Genomic DNA, 20262 nt, shown 5'->3' on the forward strand with positions numbered 1-20262 from the left:
CATGATGCTGCCACCACCATGCTTCACTGCTGGGACTGTATTGGACAGGTGAGGAGCAGTGCATGGTTTTCTCCACACATACCGCTTAGAATTAAGGCCAAAAAGTTCTATCTTGGTCTCATCAGACCAGAAAATCTTATTTCTCTGTCTTGTACTGAGGAGAGGCTTCCATCAGGCCACTCTGCCATAAAGCCCCGACTGGTGGAGGGCTGCAGTGATGGATGACTTTCTAGAACTTTCTCCCATCTCCCTACTGCATCTCTGGAGCTCAGCCACAGTGATCTTTGGGTTCTTCTTTACCTTACTCACCAAGGCTCTTCTCCCCCAATTGCTCAGTTTGGCCGGACGGCCAGCTCTATGAAGGGTTCTGGTCGTCCCAAGCGTCTTCCATTTAAGGATTATATAGGCCACTGTGCTCTTTTTGTAACCTTGGCCAGATCTGTGCCTTGCCACAATTCGGTCTCTGAACTCTTCAGGCAGTTCCTTTGCCTCATGATTCTCATTTAGTCTGACATGCGCTGTGAGCTGTAAGGTCTGATACAGACAGGTGTGTGATTTTCTTAATCAAGTCCAATCAGTATAATCAAACACAGCTGGACTCCAATGAAGGTGTAGAACCATCTCAAGGATGATCAGAAGAAATGGACAGCACCAGTTAATATATGAGTGTCACAGCAAAGGGTCTGAATATTTATGGCTGTGTGATATTTCAGTTTTTCTTTTTTAATTAATCTGCAAAAATTTCAAAAATCTATTTTTTTTTCTGTCAATATGGGTGCGTTGTGTACATTATTGAGGGAAAAAATTAACTTAAATTATTTTAGCAAATGGCTGCAATATAACAAAGAGTGAAACATTTAAGGGGGTCTGAATGCTTTCCGTACCCACTGTACATGTAAATAGATTTGGATCAGAACTGGGTACTTGGGCGTGTAGTGGGAATACAGCCTATCAGACAGCATGCTGTGTTGTTCGTTTGCATGAGTGCCATTAGTAAGCTGTAGAGCTGAATGAGGGTTGTCCACGGTCAGTCTATCCCGAGGCTACAGGCGCGGGGGGGGGGGGGGGGGGGGGGGGAGTGGTCCCATTTGCCAAGGCAAGTTGAGTGTTTTGTAACTCACAATACCATATCGCAAATTGGACCATCGGCAACAGTAATATGGTGATGCGGCAATTAGGAAGTGTTATAGGGGGAAAATACTACCTGAAAAAGGAAAAAATACATTAAGCGGACTTCAATAATTCAATGCAGCACTAACTACTTTAGTTATTGAACGTTTACATTTTGAAAGCCAACTTCAGGATGGACGGAGGCACACCCATTCACCACAGTCCGGTGTATGCGCAACCTACTTCCGCATTCGGCATAGCGGGTAAAAGCACTTCGTCCTGCTCAGGTTAATGGCGAAGGAGACCATGACATAGGACCCGTGGGAACTTTGAACATCTCGATGGTCTTTTTTAAGATGCCACCACAGAGCTACCAAAGAGGACAATAGCCGATTTTACACTTCATTCACATTTACATATACAGTATCATATTTTTATATGTACATGTATTTAACTTTTGTCCAAAGACATCAGCCATAAAGACACTTGTTTAAGCAAGTTCGGCTTTAAACAATCATGTAATCATTTTTTGTTATGCTCGTTTATTTTACGGCCCCACCAATATGGATTTTTTTAGGCCAATGTCGATACTGATATTTGGGAGAAAAAAAATCTGATAACTGATTAATCAGCCGATTAATTCACAAAATTCACAAAAATGCCTCACAGTATCACAAACACTGACCTTGTGTCTCATCTGTAGGTAGGTAAAGGAATCAATGTTTAATTAATTAAATCAATAATTAACTTAATAAATATTAAGTCAATTGGGTTAGTTCCACACACAATGCCTTATAGTTGATAGGTTTGATATTGATACTGGTAAAGAACCCCAAGTAAAATGTTAATTTAAGTTTATGCTGCGGGCTGCTAAGGAAATAGATGTTCATAATTTGGACACCTTTTATTTAAACCATGCAAACATTTTTGACCCAGCCCCCTAAAAGAATCAGAATCGATTTGAAACAGAATCATTCATTCCACATCAATGCTTGTCCGTTGGAGTGATTAGAAATGTAAAAAGCCATAAAGCTGCTTCGTGCATGTTATGATTGGCGCCTGTTTCACCCAAGCCACCATCTTGAGTTGATGGTTTGTTGTGTTGTTTCATTGCATGCAAAGACAGAGACGTGCATTGAGGGCAATATTGTTGAGTGTCTATTCTCATTCAGAAAACGATCAACAAAGTCAAGAGTTTAGTCTTTCAGGTTAGTGTGATGAAGGTGTTTGGTGAGTGAGCTGTAGCATTGCTTAACGGCTCTGAGGACAAGTCATGACACACCTGTATTGCAGAACAGCCTCTCACGATGCATCATGCATACCTCCTGCTATATATATACATATATATATACATACATATATACATATATACATATATATACACATATATATACATATATATATACATACATATATATGTATATATATATATATATATGTGTGTGTAAAGTGGCTGCCACCAACAATAACAAAGCAAATCGAACAACTTCATAACGAGGTCTTCAAAAACCTTAGTAGCTAATGTGACCCATTATTCTAATTCATATCAGTAGGGCGGGGTGTCACGGCGCTGCAGTACGTTTGACCAAACAAACAATCGAGTTCATAAGTCTCCAACACAGACTCAATAGTCGCCTTTGTGTATGGCTTGTGTTTGACATGCATTGTTTTTTTTGTTTTGTTTTTTGAGTTGCCGTTCGGTTATTGAATTGGATTTAAGCAGGGCTTCCTACGCTTAACTTCGCCCTGCAATGGTAGCCCACTGTTGGACATAAACTTCAACGCCACATCAACTAAAAATACCAAAAATACATATATAGAGACGTAATTAAGATATCTCACATGCTCCTGAAGTGAACCGACTTTATTCTAGCTAGCAGTCACAATGAGACGTTCACGGACGCAAACAATAAAAATAAAAAATAAAACATCGCTCAAATCACCGTAAAGTACACTGGAATTTGCGGGAGAAGAACATTTAAAGAAGAAGAAAGTAAAGTAACTTACGGTTTGGGGAGCATCGCAGAGCCTCGACTTTCGTTGAAGGGAAACGGTGGTCGTTTAGTGCAGCGAGTGAGCCCCGCAGACAGTGAGGAGGAACATCGTTGCGCTCCGAGCTTTCACTCAACAACACTAAAGCGAGCCACGAGCTCGCGCTTCCCGTAATAACCAGAGCTCGCTTAAACAACCGCATGAAAACAAACCGTAATATACATAAGAGCGCCGCTATCGAATATTACTTGCCCCATACATCGTCCATGTTGCTAAAATGGCCTCCCGCTTGTCAGGTCAAGCGTCAATATCACTGTAAGAGCCTATGATGTCCTCATCAGAATCACTCTGTCATCATGAAAATGTAGCAGAATAATGACAGTCTGAGGTCTTATTACAAGTGGTCAAACATTTGCACACATACCAGGACAATGACCAGTCTTGTCATCACATTACATTATTTTTGGCTTATCCTGCACTCTGCTCTGCTAACTACAGTGTGTGTAATAGGTGGTAAAATAATACTAAATCCATTTTTTACATGGTTTTATTTTCCACAACAAGGTATTTGATAATATGAATCATTTTGATCATATTCTGTTTTCATAATCATATTGAACATTTTGGGCGGCACGGTGAACAACTGGTTTGCACATCTGTGGTTCAAATCCTCGCCTGTCTGGAGTTTGTATGTTCTCCGTGTGCCTTGCGTGGGATTTCTCCAGGAACTACATCCCAAAAACATGCATGCTAGGTTAACTGAACTCTAAACTGTCCGTAGGTGTGAATGTAAGTGCAAATGGTTTATTTGTGCCCTGTGACTGGCTGGCGACCAGGTCAGGGCGTACCCCACCTCTCACCCTGAGTCAGCAGGGATAGGTTCCAACACAACACGTCCGCGAGTTGCGACCCTAGTGAGGATAAGGGGTACGGAAAATGGATGGATTGATAGTGAACATTTTGCATGTGTCCTTGAAATTGCTGTCCACCCTGTCATTATAGGGTAACTGCCGCTTTAAGAAACCCTCTGATGTTTTCAGTGGCATTCCTACCAGAATTTTTTTTTTAAATGGAGGCTAAAACAGTGGTTGTTGCAGAATAAATATTTTCTGAAGTTTTTTATTTTTCATAATTTTATGCGTGTAGTTCGATGTTGTTAAGCTTAACATGTCCACTTTGTCGTAGGGAAATATCAATTTATAGTGAAATATATTTGTTAAACAGTACACATTCAGCTTGCTAACACTTATTATTATTATTAAGAAGAAGAAGTACTTTAATTTCTCGTGTATAATGTGCATTTTTTTCCGCAAAGAATTGTCAAGTCAATACTGCGCATTATACATATGTATAGGGGCAAATGGAAAAAAACTTTCACATTTTAGAAATGTATGCCGCCATCTAGTGGTTATGAAAAAGCTGTACACTTTAATTCCAAAATCCCACCGCCACCTAGAGGTTATGAGAAAGGTGTACACTTTCATTCTAATATGCCACCGCCACCTAGTGGTTATGAAAAAGGTGTAGCATACACTTTCATTCCAATATGACAGGGGTACGTATGACTGCATATATGTAAAGTTGTGCTCATAAGTCTAAATATTGGCGGCATGGTGGCCGACTGGTTGGAGCGTCAGCCTCACAGTTCTGAGGAGCGGGGTTCGGTCCCCGGTCCCGCCTGTGTGGAGTTTGCATGTTCTCCCCGTGCCTGCGTGGGTTTTCTCCGGGCACTCCGGTTTCCTCCCACATCCCAAAAAAACATGCATTAATTGGGGACTCTAAATTGCCCGTAGGTGTGAATGTGAGTGCGAATGTTGTTTGTTTGTATGTGCACTGCGATTGGCTGGCAACCAGTTCAGGGTGTACCCCGCCTCCTGCCCGATGATAGCTGGGATAGGCTCCAGCATGCCCGCGACCCTAGTAAGGAGAAGCGGCTCAGAAAATGGATGGATGGATGGATATAGATAATATTTCATGTTTTGATCATATGGATAGAGAAAAAAATCATGCATTGTAAAAATGCATTATACATAGGTAGAAGGGTTTTCCAGAATTTTGAGGTCAACTTTGGGGGTTCGTTTTATACATGGGTGCGCATTATACACGAGAAATTATGGGTAATATAAGAAACTAGAACTAGTGAGCTTATCTGGTAACTACAGTACGTTGCAGTTGCAAACTCATTTTTATTGTGGTTAGTGACTGTGCTTCTCACCACTACAGAACAGCTGCTCATCTTTCTGTTGTCACATTTTCTCTTCCTAGAGAAAATGGCAGTTATTTGTCTTCAATCACCTTTTTAACAGCATTAGAGAGACTTGGTTAGGTGTTAATAAAACAAGTTCCTCAACTTTGAACAGAGGTGCTGGATTAGTGTTGGGGGAAGAGACTCAGAGGATTCACAGGCAGAAGCAAGATTGCAGAGAACAGGTGGCAAAAGATGCGTACAGTTTGCCAGCGGGATAGGACACCGTGCATTAAATACAGTAGGACAGCTCCTTTCAGATTGCAACAGATAAGTCCAAACAGTATTGTGAATATGAATTCAATCAGTATTTGATCACATTTGTAATGTCTGTGCACAGACAACCTCTATCATCAAGGCATCGGTGGTCCGTCACGGACACAGTTATACTTCAGGACATTGTGATGGATGGCGCAGTGTTGAAAAAGACCAGTTCAGTATGGGGAACGGGAATTAAATCTCATGAGACCAGACAGCAAGGCCCAACAGCCTTTTTATATTCTCCTGCAGAAATATTCTTCAAAGGAAACACCATTATAGGGCAGTCGTGGCCAAGAGATCAAGATCATCGCTTGCCACCGTGGAGACCCCGGTTCAAGTCACTACTCGGCAGAAGAATGTGGGCAAAAAAAAAACCCCAAAAAACCTGCCAGCTTGACAGAGCTTGAGTGGATGTAGCAACGTACCTAACATCCCGTGAACTGACGGCTATGGTGTCCTTGAGCAAGACACTGATACCCAGAATTGGACCTTGGGTGCTTAAGTAGCCACCTGCTCCAGTGCGTTCCACTAGTAGTGTGTGTGTGTTTGCTGCGTCCAATACTATAGCGATGGGTAAAATACAAAGAAAAAATGTGTGCATGTGTTCTCGATGAATAAAGATGATTCTTAGGAGTCTTGTTCAATTCCTGTTCGGATTCTTCTTCCAAGGCAGGAAATTGATTGCTTAATGTGAGTACGCATCGAATGGTCCAACAGGCAAAACTACAACACTTTGTGTGTTTTTCACTTTTCTTCAAAGGAATTTATTTTTACATTTCGGCATTTAAAAAAAAAAAAGCACATTCCATTCATCTTCTGTGGACCTTGTAATTATTTGTTATTGAGTTAGGCCTGTTGTTCAAGTTTACATTTACTCTAAATACCCAAAAGTAGGAGGACAGCAAATTTGTCTTTGTGTTTTACGTTGTGCTATTCATTGACATCTACTCCCTTAATCTTGTCAGAGAGCACACTGAGGATTGCAGAAAGTGTCACTTGCTTACTGAAAAAAAATGAAACCAATTCTGAAAGGAAATATTAACTACAGACATGACTTTCGACTTTTAAGAACATTGATTCAGACCTCCAAGCAAGACCATTAAATAAATAAATAAAAAATCCCTTTACTATAGCGTCTGCTCTTATTAAGCCCACCTGTGGGCTACAGCCTGTCCAAGTGACTTTGGGTGAGACGCACCCTGGACTGGTCACCAGTCAATCCCAGACCTTCAAGCAAGACTTCAAATTTTAATCACCAATGATCAGAGTTCCACTTTTGTTTAGATCTGTACTTTACTGAGTGGATCCTAATAAATGGTCATGAACATACTGCAGGATACAACACATACAGTAGAACCAATTTTAGATCCAGTCAATCCAGTTGTTATCAGCTTTATTCCATACATGCTACGTCCTCAGCTAATCCTTTTAGACATCCCCTCCTCTCGGTATCAGCCTTAAATTCTCTCTGATGTTTTTAATGGATAAGCTATCCCTTGCATTTGGTAATTCCACCCCCCGCCCCAAAATAGGATCAAGAATCCCAAATTTCTCCTGCTCCAAATCCCCCGACACCCACAAGGAAGCAGGATGTTGGTGTTTTAAGCGCAAGATAGCAAAAGCCGCATCTTCACTTAATGAAAAGAATTATTTTGGGGTGTCGCCGGAGGGAAACCCCTCATCAAAACAGGAAGGTTGTAGAAAAATCAATGGGCACAGTTACTTCCTGAAAGGAGGAAAGAACAAGCCAATAATACCGGCTGAAAAATGGCTATGCCGATACTGTAAACACAGGAAGAGATGAAAGGTATTTCTGGGATCAATAACGTCGATGGAGGCGTCGTCAAGTGTTATATGACATCTCTACAGAACCCCAGAGAGCCAACCTTTACATTATGATCAGTCTTAAGGAATTTTCAGTAGGAGCACTACATTATGATGGGAGCTAAAAAGTGAAGAGGCGAAACAACACATACAGCTGAAACCAGGGGCCTCATTTATCAAAGTGTACGTACGCACAAAAGCTGAAAATGATATACAAAACAAAAAATCAGACCCATCAAACCATGTGTACACACAGCTGTAGGACATTGATATTATAAAGATTATTATGAAATTGATGTTATTATGATTATTATGATATAACGTTCACCGGACATGTACGATTATACAATCTGGCTTCAATTCATCACCTCACCAAATGCGTGGCAACATTTTGTGTCTCCAAAATGTGCTTGAGTGCATTGCACGTTCTCCTGGCTTCTTTAGCATTTCCCTCATCCATCTCACCAGCGGGGGCCAAAACATTGCACTTGGCGGGGAGTTCTTCTTTCTCTTTCTCGATCAAGCCCAGATTTGTTATTTTGGTCCTAAAATTTAATTGCTTATCCCCCCCCAAAAATAATATTTTCATAATCTTTCCACTTTGAATTTGTTCTGCCAGAAGACACACCAAACACAATCGTTTAAACACGACTTGGGTTAAATATCAATATTGTAAGGAACAAATCGTAAAACACTAACACATTAAACATTGATAGGTGTGGATGTACGCAGGACGTCATGTGTCCAGGCCTTATGTGTGTTGTAAATCAGCAAAGTGCTCACAGTGATCCCTCCCCACGGTTTCTTGAAGATCATTGACAGTCCTTGAGAAATAGCGGCATCATTCATGATACCAAAAAAACGCTCATGTGATTATGTTTCTTTGATTAAGCTATTGTCAATTAACCCCCCAGCAAATAGGGAGACAAACGTGGTTTATTGTTCATTGGTTTCTTTACTGTAAAGGTTTGACTTAAAACAGACCAGCTCCTACCAGGTCTGGGGTCAGAGGTCATCGCCAGGGAGACTAGGCATCCACGCTACAATAACCTCCCAGATTCTGACTATGATTCAGATTAAAAAAAATTTTTTTTGACAGTTTTTGAGGCATTTCTATTTCTCCGATCCATGCCAACACTTGCCAAAATCTGTTTGGCCATTTCATGTCAATGGAGGCACCCAAGTAAAGGTCAAACAAAATTTAAAGGTCCCATATTTGGGCTATTTAGACCTCCATAGAGTGACTCAAACATGGACTTAGTGTAAAAGTGTCAATTTCATTAAAAAAAAAAATTCCTTGGTTTTGTCATAAAAGTGTCCAGAAATGATCCCTCTGACAGATAGTTCTGTTTGACCGAGTGTTGTATCGGCTTTATCCAGATTTGGCTAAGACCGCTCCCTTTCCTCTGATTGGTTGTCTCCCTAGATGATCAACTTGTGAGAGCACACGTTTGTCATGTTAACAGCGCTGGCTCGGGAGCGGAAAGGGAATACGGAGCTCTTAGCCAGTGACGTAGATAAGCTCGAGCAATTCAAATGACCTGATTTCAGGTCTTTCGGCAGAAAAAAACGTCTGAAACTCAAGCATGCGTGGACAATTTTACTTGATATTTCACATTTACTGAGGCACCATAGAGCCAATATAACTTCCAAATACTAGAAAAAGTTGGTTTGGTAAAATACGGGACCTTTAAAACAGTGCTAATACAGCTTTTAACAACAGCTAGACTGGAAAGCATGGTGACTTTGCCTTAGCCCACTGTATGAGCAAAGGTTACTAGTTAATTACTGCATTTTCCTTTGCTTTTAGATGAATCATTATTGCTTCAGTCAGACATTTGCTGAGAATTAAAGAAGACTCGAGGAAAACAGAATATTATTTCCATTGAATCGCTCTCTAAAGAATGCAAGATAAAAGCGAAAATGAAAATGTCCTTCCAAATGAGCATGCAGATTGCATGATAACTCACATTCAAAAACTATTACACTGCCTTTGATTGTGAAGGAACTCTCCAAGGCTTTGGTACATTTGCCTCTCAGAAGCTGCTCCCCTTATGAACACAATGGTAGCATAATAATGTTTTCTTTCTTCTAACACTTCCAAGAGGAAGTGATTGAACCCAAACACAAGTTGAAAGCTTCCACAATGTTTGACAGTTGATAGGCTGTGGGGTTACTGAGTATTACTTTAAAAGCCCAAAATGTTTTGTAAATTGCAGTATTCAAAGTTTTTCCAATTATGCTCAGCCAAAACACTAATGGCTTCCATTAAATTAGGTTATTTCTACTATGGCAGTGGATGCACGGAGGAGGATTTAAAAAGTATCAAAACTGAGATGAATGAAAAGAAAGTCATTTCTTTGGCAGCATATAACCCAGATGGAATAGATTGTATACTCCAGGATGAATATGTATGGCTTCCTGCATGGCTGCAGGTGCGTCACCACAATATTTAATCACGAGCTAATACAATCACTGCATGTAAAATCGGAATGATGTCATCATTATGTCAAGCAGCTAATCAAAACTTCAGCTGCAGGAAGCAAAAAGCTTCCCGTGCTTGTGTAAAATTCACTTGTTTGCCTCATTTACAAGTATTACGAGATCTGAAACATTTTGGCAATAGTTGTGTTTTTTAAATTTCCTCAATGCTGTAGTTCTTTACCTTCTGGAAAGGAATAACATTTTCGATACATTTTTGATAATGTCATGATTTGAAATACAATGTGCGGTATTACAAATGCATTTGCATGTATAGAAATAAAAGCTCTAATAAGCGTGTTTGTTTGACCGTCACCTTTGTACTTCTTACAGGGCGATACCCTTGACCACTTTTACGACAATTACTAATAATTATAATAAATTGGTTTTATATAGAGCTTTTCTAATTATACAAAAATGCAAAAAAACTATTTCAAACTACAGTAGCAACATTTCTATTCATAAAACCTTGATGAATAAAGATATCTGTAATTTAGTTTCAAGTGCAAATGCTGAAAACATTGAAAAAATAAAAAAATAGAGGAGAGGACCAATCTTAGGTCTACCCATGGTTGTCATGAATGGATGAAGACTGGACCCAAGAGCAGGTGGAGGCTGAGTGGTTGTGATGAAAAGTTTATTGAAAAGGGAAATGGAGATGGTCCTTGAGGCAGAGAACGCATGGCAGGCAGTGACGAGGACTTGGCAAGGGACACGGAGGAAACACTGAAGACAAGGAAAAAGTGGAATTGCGTTGCTTACTTGGAGACTGAGAAGCTGTTGTACCACTGAAGAAGCGCCAATACTCTGGCGAGGATTTCCAGGGTCAGGCAGGCTTAAATGCAGGTGGTAACAAGGGCTTATTGGTCACAGGTGCGCGGCCGAGATCACTTCTCTCCCTCGAGATGGCCAAAGGATTTAAGTAATAGTTGCGTGGTATCTTGAGAGACACAGCTTCAGAGCATTATTACTACTGTTTGAATACATATGTGATCAAACGACTGTATATACGAATGTATCAACAAAATCAAACCAAAAAGCTGATTTAAAACGTTTTCCCCCTATTATACTTGATATGTAAATTGGTCATCAAGAGGGAGAGATGAGAGAAAAAGGCATTTTAGGTGGTACTTGAACTATTGGGTATTTTAAGTAATAATTAGGAATCACTTTTACTTCAGTTACCGTTATAGTTTGTTTCTGACATTGTGCATGAATTATTTGAAAATTTCAGGCGGGGGCGACAGAAAATGTCCTCCAATTTTGGAATGACCCGTAAACCATTTGAGTTTATGAAAAAGCACTGGTAGAAAAGTGACACAAACAGGCGTGTGTTCGATTCAATCAGTTTCCAAATAACCACCCACTGAAGCTTTCCAGTGCCACTCCCAATCCCAGATAAAAGGGAGCGTTGCATCTGTGGAAACCTGTGCCAAACTATCATTTGGGGGACTTGCTTTGGAAACAGCCCCCCATGAAATATCACACTTGGGAATTAAAACAGTGTAAACTTGCACAGTTTGGGAATTCCTGAGGTTAGAGCTTTGGTTTGGTCCAGAAATAACTCAAACGACTGTATGGCTTCCCATGATTTACAATAGTTTTGCACAGCAGATTCATTTTTGTGGTTTTTCTTCCTCTAACTTGTGAGTTGCTTTCAATCATAATTGCAAGGCAATTCTTCTTGTTTGCAATAGTATGGGAAGGAAATAGCTTGCATATAATAAAGCAATAGAGCAGGAAATGATCCACTGCTTTCACTCATCCATTTGAAGAATATTAAAGGGAAATATTTTTAATATGAGGCCTTCATGAACCCTCTGATGAAATCAGACTTTTCAGCGTGAGAAGTAACAGTCATCCCTGCACTTCGGTGTTACTTAAAACCCACGAAACTGCAAAAAGATGGCTAATTAATGTGCATGATTCAGCCTATCGAGCATGACGCAAAAATGCCCCATCAAAGACACATTACAAACTCCATTATAGGGTAAACATTTTTAATTCTCACAGCTCAAAAGCAAAAGAATTTTACAGGTTATTGGACACTCGTGAACAAGACCCCAATATAATTGAACTCCTCCACTTGGGGCAGGATCTCATCCCCGACCTGGAGAGGGCACGCCACCCTTTTCCGACTGAGGACCATGGTCTCAGATTTGGAGGTGCCGATTCTCACCCCAGCCGCTTCACACTCAGCTGCGAACTGCTCCAGTGAGAGTTGGAGGTCACGGCTTGATGAAGCCAACAGAACCACATCCTTTGCAAAAAGCAGAGATGCAAGCGAGGGAAGAATGGAACGGGAGGTCGACAGGCGGATCGGTGCAGCGTCTGCAGACTTTGTATCGATCCGTTGTGGTAAAGAAGGAGCTAAGCCGAAGGGCGAAGCTCTCGATTTACCGGTCGATTCTACGTTCCTACCCTCACCTATGGTCACGAGCTGTGGGTCGTGACTGAAAGAACAAGATCCCGGATACAAGCGGCCGAAATGAGTTTCCTCCGCAGGGTGTCCGGGTTCTCCCTTAGAGATAGGGTGAGAAGCTCTGTCATCCGGGAGGATCTCAGAGTAGAGCCGCTGCTCCTCTGCATCGAGAGGAGCCAGATGAGGTGGCTGGGGCATCTGATTCGGATGCCTTCCGGACGCCTCCCCGGTGAGGTGTTCCGGGGACGACCCAGAGACTACATCCTTCGGCTGGCCTGGGAGCGCCTCGGGATCCCCCCGGAAGAGCTGGATGAAGTGGCTGGGGAGAGGGAATTCTGGGTGTCCCTGCTAAAGCTACTGCCCCCGCGACCCGCCCTCGGATAAAAAATGGATGGATGGATGGATGGAAGGTTATTGGAAAGTGATTAACATATGAAGCATGGCCATATTTAAACCATTCTTAGTAGTCCTAAATGTCATCACAGCATCACTAAATACACTAGGTGATAATAATGATGACCTTTTTATTTTTTAATTTTCAGAGAAAGGCAAAGTAAGGGCAGCATGGTGACATAGTCGTTAGCACATCTGCCTCACATTTTGGAGGTTCGAGGTTTGAATCTCGGCTACAGCCTTCCTTGATTCTCCAGGTACTCATTCTTCTTCCCACGTTCCAAAAACATGCATGTTTGGGAAACAGAAAACTCTAAACTTGTCCAAAGGTGTGAATGGTCCTTTGTTTAGGGGCTACTGTATGTTTGCTGTGATTGGCTGGCGAACAGTCCGGGTTGTGACGCGCCTCTCACCCAGAGTCAGCTGGGATGGACTGCAGCTTATTTGCGACACTAATGAAGACAGGTGCTCCAGAAAATGGATTGCGGCAGAACCCGAGTATAGCAACCTTATTTTGACTGCTAAATACTGGTAATATCTGTCCTCAATGGCCAATAGAAAATACTATGATAATAGATAACATGATAAAAATACAATGCGAAATGTGTACTTAGTGTACAGTTAAAACAACAGTAGTCCTTGTGTAGAGGCCACCACTGATTTCTTTTAGGAGACAACAAAGTTTAATTCACCTCACCATTTCCTTTCAGTGCCGTTTTTACTGTAAAGCGGAATAATACCAGCTTTTACAGGCAGTCTAAAAGGGGCCCCCGCGACCCTATTGAGGAGAAAATGGATGGATGGATGTAAAAGGGGTTTCTGGAAAACCTCCGAAGGCAGGAGATTATCTGAGCGTCTTCATCCCCATTATTTCATGTCAGCATTGTTTATACACACATGGACAACATTGTTGGTACCCTTCCATTAAAGAAAGAAAAACCCACAATCACCACTTAAAACAACTTGAAACGTATGAGACTGGAAGTTGCTGACATTCTTATTGACAAGCCACAAGGCTTCTCGGACAAAGGGCCTCATTCACGAACAATGCGTATGCACAAATTTGTGCTTGAATGTTTTTCTTTTCCTTTCGGCTTGTCCCGTTAGGGGTTGCCACAGCGTGTCATCCTTTTCCATGGAAGCCTATCTCCTGCATCCTCCTCTCCAACACCAACCTTCTTCCCTAACGACATCTATCAATCTTCTCTTCTGTCATCCGCTAGCTCTCTTGCCTGGCAGCTCCATCCTCATCACCCTTCTACCAATATACTCACTATTTCTCCTCTGGACATGTCCAAACCATGGACGTCTGCTCTCTCTAACTTTGTCTCCAAAACATCGAACCTCGGCTGTCCCTCTGATGAGCTCATTTCTAATCCTATCAAACCTGGACACTCCGAGAGCGAACCTCAACCTCTTCATTTCCGCCATTTCCAGCTCTGCTTCCTGTTGTCTCTTCAGTGCCACTGTCTCTAATCCGTACATCACGGCTGGCCTCACCGCTGTTTTATAAACTTTGCCCTTCATCCGAGCAGAGACTCTTCTGTCCGATAACACACCTGACCCCTTCCTCCACCCGTTCCAACCTGCTTGGACCCGTTTCTTCACTTCCTGACCACACTCACCATTGCTCTGGACTGTTGGCCCCAAGTATTTAAAGTCCTCCACCCTCGCTATCTCTTCTCCCTGTAGCCTCACTCTTCCCCCTCCACCCTTCTCATTCATGCACATATATTCTGTTTTACTTCGACTAATCTTCATTCCTCTCCTTTCCAGTGCATGCCTCCATCTTTCTTGCTGTTCCACCACCTGCTCCCTGCTTTCACTGCAGATCACAATGTCATCTCCAAACATTATGGTCCACGTGGACTCCAGTCTAACCTCATCTGTCAGCCTATCCATCACCATCAATCAATATGTTCTTACTTTCATTTATTCTTACTCTGCGAACAATAATGCAGGATCAGTTTTCGAAAAAACGTTAAACACATTACCCAAGATGCATAAAGTACTGAAACTGTATCAATTTTATGGAAACTGTAAAGATAATCATTAAAACCAGGATTTTGCTAATGACTTGACAAAATGTCCTCAATAACTGTGAAATGGACACTTCTCCATCATTCACTTACAATCTCGAATCTATAATTCAACACTTCATGCCCAATACAAAATATGAGGATATAAGTGAAACAAAACATGCGTCTTTGCTTGTTTATTGCAAGATATTAAGAATTCCAAATAGGAACAAATAAATAATTACCTGTAAGTGATGGATGAACCCTCGTTCCATTCACATACGTATTGCCAGAGATGGCTGAGTTTCTTATTATAGCAGCCAATCGCTCATCCTGTGGAGTGAGAGCAGCTGGTCCTTGTCCTTATCTGGTTTCCTTCTTTTTTCTCTGGTTCCATATCCTTTTCTTTGCATCCACCTTAATATCAAACCACTCTTTCTTCAATTGAGCCACAGTCTCAGACCTCAGGTGACACGACATTGACAGCCTTTGTGATAGAGAACCAGGTATCGTTTGTGTTTGCCATCGACACGCCAGTGAAAACACTTCAAAGAATTGTGGTTTTCCCTGCCTCCACATCGGACATGATAACCTCAATCTGAACTTTCTACGCATTTATTAGTGAATGAGGCCCCAATGTTCTTTTGACGATTGTGGGGTTTCCTTTCCTGAACAAAAGGGTACCAATTTACCCAAAATTTTCGCTCTGGGGCTGATTTGCTACATCTGGCAAAAGTTGTCTTGAATCTGTGCAGGTTATAGCGGCGGTTTCTGATATTGGTGATATGGGCAGCGTAACATGACCCCCGCCCCTCCCGTTGTTGGTACATGTGAGCAGTCACTGCCTGACGACTTTTCCCCTTGTCGAGAAGGTCGTCTCTTTAGGAAATTTCCGGGTGCTGAGGCTTGGTAGAGGAAGGATGCAAAACGTGCTTACGGAGAGCGGCTGCTACAATATTGTACGATATTTACGAGAACTCCGCCCATTATCGACAAATTCAAGGTGAGGTTAATACATCACTATAGCGCTGTCTTGAAATGAACGTTTGCAACCAGCTATGACAGTTAGGAGCATCCACAATTGGTGAATTAAATAATATCATATTATATATTTGCTACTGAGGCAGATATCTAGCTAACTAGCATGGCCAACATCAATTTGTTCACGCTTAGATTACTTCACAAAGTGGAGAAGAACATAGGAGTATCTCCTCATTTTTTGACATTTTACTTTTATTGTTGTACAACATTTTGATTTTATTTATAAAACTTTGTGTTTATTTTCTTTTTACGCTTACTAATGTACCAATGAAGTGCGTTCAATGGATGTTTTTTTTTTTTTTTTATTTACCCAAAGAAGTGACTTTTGGCTTTTCTCTGTCACATTTCAAAATAGTACATTTTAAGAGTTGTCATTGCAATATTGTGATACCGTAAAACCACTATATAAAATCTGGAAGTGTGTACACCGCTATAGCAACACTGGATTTTACTTAATTGTATACTACGGGTCCTAAGGGGTTCTTCACAGGTCTCTACTGACACAGGTCTTTACTGACTAATTGTCTTCTTTTATCCATCCCTCCCTCCATCCATCCACTTTTCTGCTTGTCTCGATAGGGGCGAGTCTACTCCAGATAACTCAGAGGGAAAGAGACTACGCCATGTACTGATCACCTGTCCGTCACAGGGGCAAAGCTGCATTAAGTGGGAATTGACCCCACATCAGCTGCACAAAAGTCAGCTCTGTGAACTGCTACACTTCCAATGACCCCAATGTGGTCTCCAACTCAGGAGGTCAAAGAGAAAATCTGTACTTGTTCCTTTTCAGTACTCTCTCACTCAGTGATAATGGAATTAATGGAGGTTCACTTTGTGCTTGGCTGTTTAGCATGATAAGTGCAATGTGAAGCGTATTATTTTAACACAGCCGCCCTGCCTCATGTATTTTTCCATCACTTTAATGGATAATACACCGCCTACACACTTAGAGTTTAAGCTACCAGGCCCCATCTTTGACATTTTTTTGTCAAGATGTTGTTGCATTTGTCAAAAGGTCTACTCAGGGTTTTATAGGCCCGCTGAAGTGTAACAAACATGTAAATGATTGTCAGCTTTGAAAGGAAATGGGTGCAGAGTGTATTCAGCTGCGACGAGCAAGCTATAAAGGGACCCACACCAAATTATTCACATTTCTCCACCAGGTTGAATTTGAGTAGTGTAAATTAGTCACCTCAGAAAATCTCAGAGGAGACAAAGAAATGTGTGTGACAGGACGATGGAGAAATCTGAGGATTCAATATGGCTCCAAAGAAAGCTTCGAGTAGGACATGAAAAGCTTTGGGGATATTGGTTTAGTGAGCATACTTCAAAAATCATAGTCATTCAAAAAGAAAATTAATACCCAACACGCAAACTTGATTTGCAGCTTTATGGCTTTTGTGGTCATGAAAACAGCAAAACTATCAAAATCCAAACAAGCATTTCCACCCAAACAGCAGCATACCAACCAATGAGCCTTCACGCTTAGAAAAAGACAAATGCATTGGAGGTGGTTCAAAAGAGGCCCAGGGAGGAAGGCGATTTACATGGCAGAAAACTGATTGCATTGGGCGCTAATGGTCTGCTTGATGTTTGGAAAGGCAAACCACTTGCTCAATTATAACAGCGTGGCACGCCCCTGCATCTTATTTGATGTTCTATAATGGAGTTAAATATGTTGACAATGTTGTAACTTTTTTCCATCTAATAAATTACAGCCTGGCTTGCCTTGAACTGAGCCTCACTAGATCATAATGGTGCATGTTGCAGGTGGCGGATGTCAGCTGGAATGGCTACGATGCGACTGTGCATCGATCATCTAGAATAATGCAAGATGCAAATCCCTCTCAGCATCAATCCATTTTCTTCAAGACAAGAGGTGGGGTAGACATGGACTGTTGAATCGTAGGACACAAACAAACAATCATTCACTCTCATTTGCACCCTATCAACAATGTAGAGTATTCCATTAAACCAACATGCATGTTTTTGGAATGTGGGACAAAGATGAAAACCCACACAAGCACGGGGAGAACATACAAACTTCACACAGGAACTGTGAGGCAGATGTACCAATCATACACCACAATGCTGCCCTCGATTCAAAGGAATTTTTTTTGCATTTAACAGAAAGTCATAACAAAAATATGGCTGTCTTCAGGACACTTGAGATCGGACATTTGAGGTCTTGCAGTGAGGCGTACGCTGATGTGTGCCTTTAGGCTAGAGCAGCTAGCAGAGAGGCAGAAGGCAGCCAGGAGGTATACATCACAGCTCATCTTCGCAAAGCATGAAAGCATCTGTTTCAATGAACGAGTCGTAGACAAAGACGATGACTCCGAGTCAGTGAACCCCACACTCAGATGCTCCGTGTTGACCCAGTCTGTCATTCGAGGAAGTGTCAAGTACAGCAGATTTCAACACAGCGCGTTTGAAGATGACTGAAAATCACAGTCCATTTTTTGGCATAACTCTGCAGACAGAGAGGCAGAGAGCACTTTTAGGAAGAATAAGCTCCTGGTTGGGACTTAACCATGCTGATGGATGTGAATTATGTTACGAGTTAGTGTCTGTGTGTGTTTTTTGGGGGGGGGTTAGACACAGCAGACAGATAATTATGAAATGTGGAAAAAGTAGTTTATGAAAACTTGCCGCCTCTTGTTTTTTTCATTTGTAAAAAAAAAAAAAAGCTATCACACGAGTTTTTAAATAAAGACAATTACAATGGAAAAGTTGAGTGTTACAAGATATATTTAAAGAGCTTGTAAAGTGAATTCAAAGATTTGTTTCTCGATACATTATACGTTTGAAGATAAATGCTGAAACATGTGCAAAGACGGACAACTATGTACAATGACTGAATTGTGGCGGTAGAGCGTGAAACTGTTTTGAACCATTTCAGTTTTGGAGATTTTTAGGGACATGGCTAAAATGGGACCCAAGTCGCCTCTCCCCCACCATATAAGGACTTAACTCCTCCTTGTCTGTCTTATCTCTCAGAACTCCTTTTACCCGATGAACCCTTTCCAGTTTTAGTCATTCCTGAAGTCAGGGCACGCACTCAAGGCGAGGCAGCGTTCCAGTTTGGGAACAGCCTGCTGGAGGACATCATGGCTGCAGAGAATGGTCTTGTTTTTCAGAACAGGCTTCAGACCAACCTTTTTAATTTAGCTTGTGTGGGTGTGTGTAATTGTGCATGCTTGTTTGTGTCCTTGTAGACAAGCGGCGGGAGGAGTTGATTTGATTCTATGTAAAGCACCTTGAGTTCCATTATACAGTATGTATGAAAGGTGCTGTACAAATAAAATCGGATTGATTGACGTGCACTTTCGTTCGCATCAGCGGTTATCCGGCGCAGTTGGGACGTGCAGTTAGCTAGCTACCTACAACCTGACTTTCATCCTCCCTTCAGATAATCTGCTGGCGTTGTCGGTTTAGAGTGCCTCATTGTCGGCCGTGAGTGCGCCCACATCACGCAGACAAGTCGTAAGAACGGGGTAAATGTTTTGTTTTTTTTTAAAGTCCGATGTGACATGTAGCGTGTGGACCAATGAAGCAGTACTTTGAAGCACCTCGTTGTTGTCAATGAGTGCACGCACATCAAGGACAGAAGGCGGAAGAGTGAGATAAAACATTATTATTATTATTATTTTTTTTTTTATAAAGTCAGACGTGACAGCTAGCATGTGGACCAGTGCTTCGTACTGGCGTGACGACTTAAGAGCGTCTCATTGTTGGTCGTGAGTGCACGCACATCAAGGAGAGGTAAAACATTTGATTAAAAAGCTACTGTGTGGACAGGGGCGTTGCCCTAGCACTGAGAGATACTGGTGGAATATACTCCAGCTACCAGAGGCTTTAAGTGGATATATTTTCACGGCTCAAAATATGTAGTTACTGTATGCGTCGACATAAGGAACATAGCTAAATGAAGTAGCATCCATTTTTACAGGTCATAGAAGTGGTATTTGACAGTTGAGCAGGGCATGGTTTCAGTGCATTCAGTGGACACACCCACAGCATTTGGAAGTGGAGAGAACGGTTTGATTTTTCAGATTTTTGAAGTATCATTTACTTTTTTTTCCTTTTGTGAACTGCTACTCTTCCGATGACTCCTGTAAGGTCAAGGAGAAAGAAGAATCTGTATCCCTTTTTAGCTGGAACAGTTTTGCAGTGCCACAGAGGAGAAGATGCCGCTCTAGTTCTTTGTATTCTGATGGATATGAAAAGAAAAGTCAGTCAGACAGAACAAAGTTTTAAAGGGGAGTGACAGAAAAACCCCAAAATGGAGAGACAGTGAAAAGATAACTAAATAATATAGGAAGAGAAGACAACAAAAGACAGGACATTAGCTGTAGGAAAGATGAGGAAGGTAAATCATTATATGTCTCGTACAATGACACATTAGATTTGAGTGTTGTATGGGGGCAGTAGTGCTACATCCTGTGAAGGAAGGACGGGACAATATAGGACAG

At 41.5% G+C, this 20262-nt stretch overlaps 1 protein-coding gene across 1 annotated transcript in view; it reads right to left on the reverse strand.

Moving 5' to 3' along the window:
- Positions 1-3333, reverse strand: part of LOC133478604 (tumor protein p53-inducible protein 11-like) — a 33943-nt gene extending 30610 nt beyond the window's left edge. Inside the window, exon 1 of the mRNA XM_061774840.1 lies at positions 3118-3333. The gene's annotated coding sequence lies outside the window, so the exon portion shown is untranslated. The remainder of the gene's footprint in view (positions 1-3117) is intronic.
- Between the last annotated feature and the right edge of the window lie 16929 nt (positions 3334-20262).

Source organism: Phyllopteryx taeniolatus, chromosome 5, assembly GCF_024500385.1.
Source record: "Phyllopteryx taeniolatus isolate TA_2022b chromosome 5, UOR_Ptae_1.2, whole genome shotgun sequence".
NCBI lineage: Eukaryota > Metazoa > Chordata > Actinopteri > Syngnathiformes > Syngnathidae > Phyllopteryx > Phyllopteryx taeniolatus.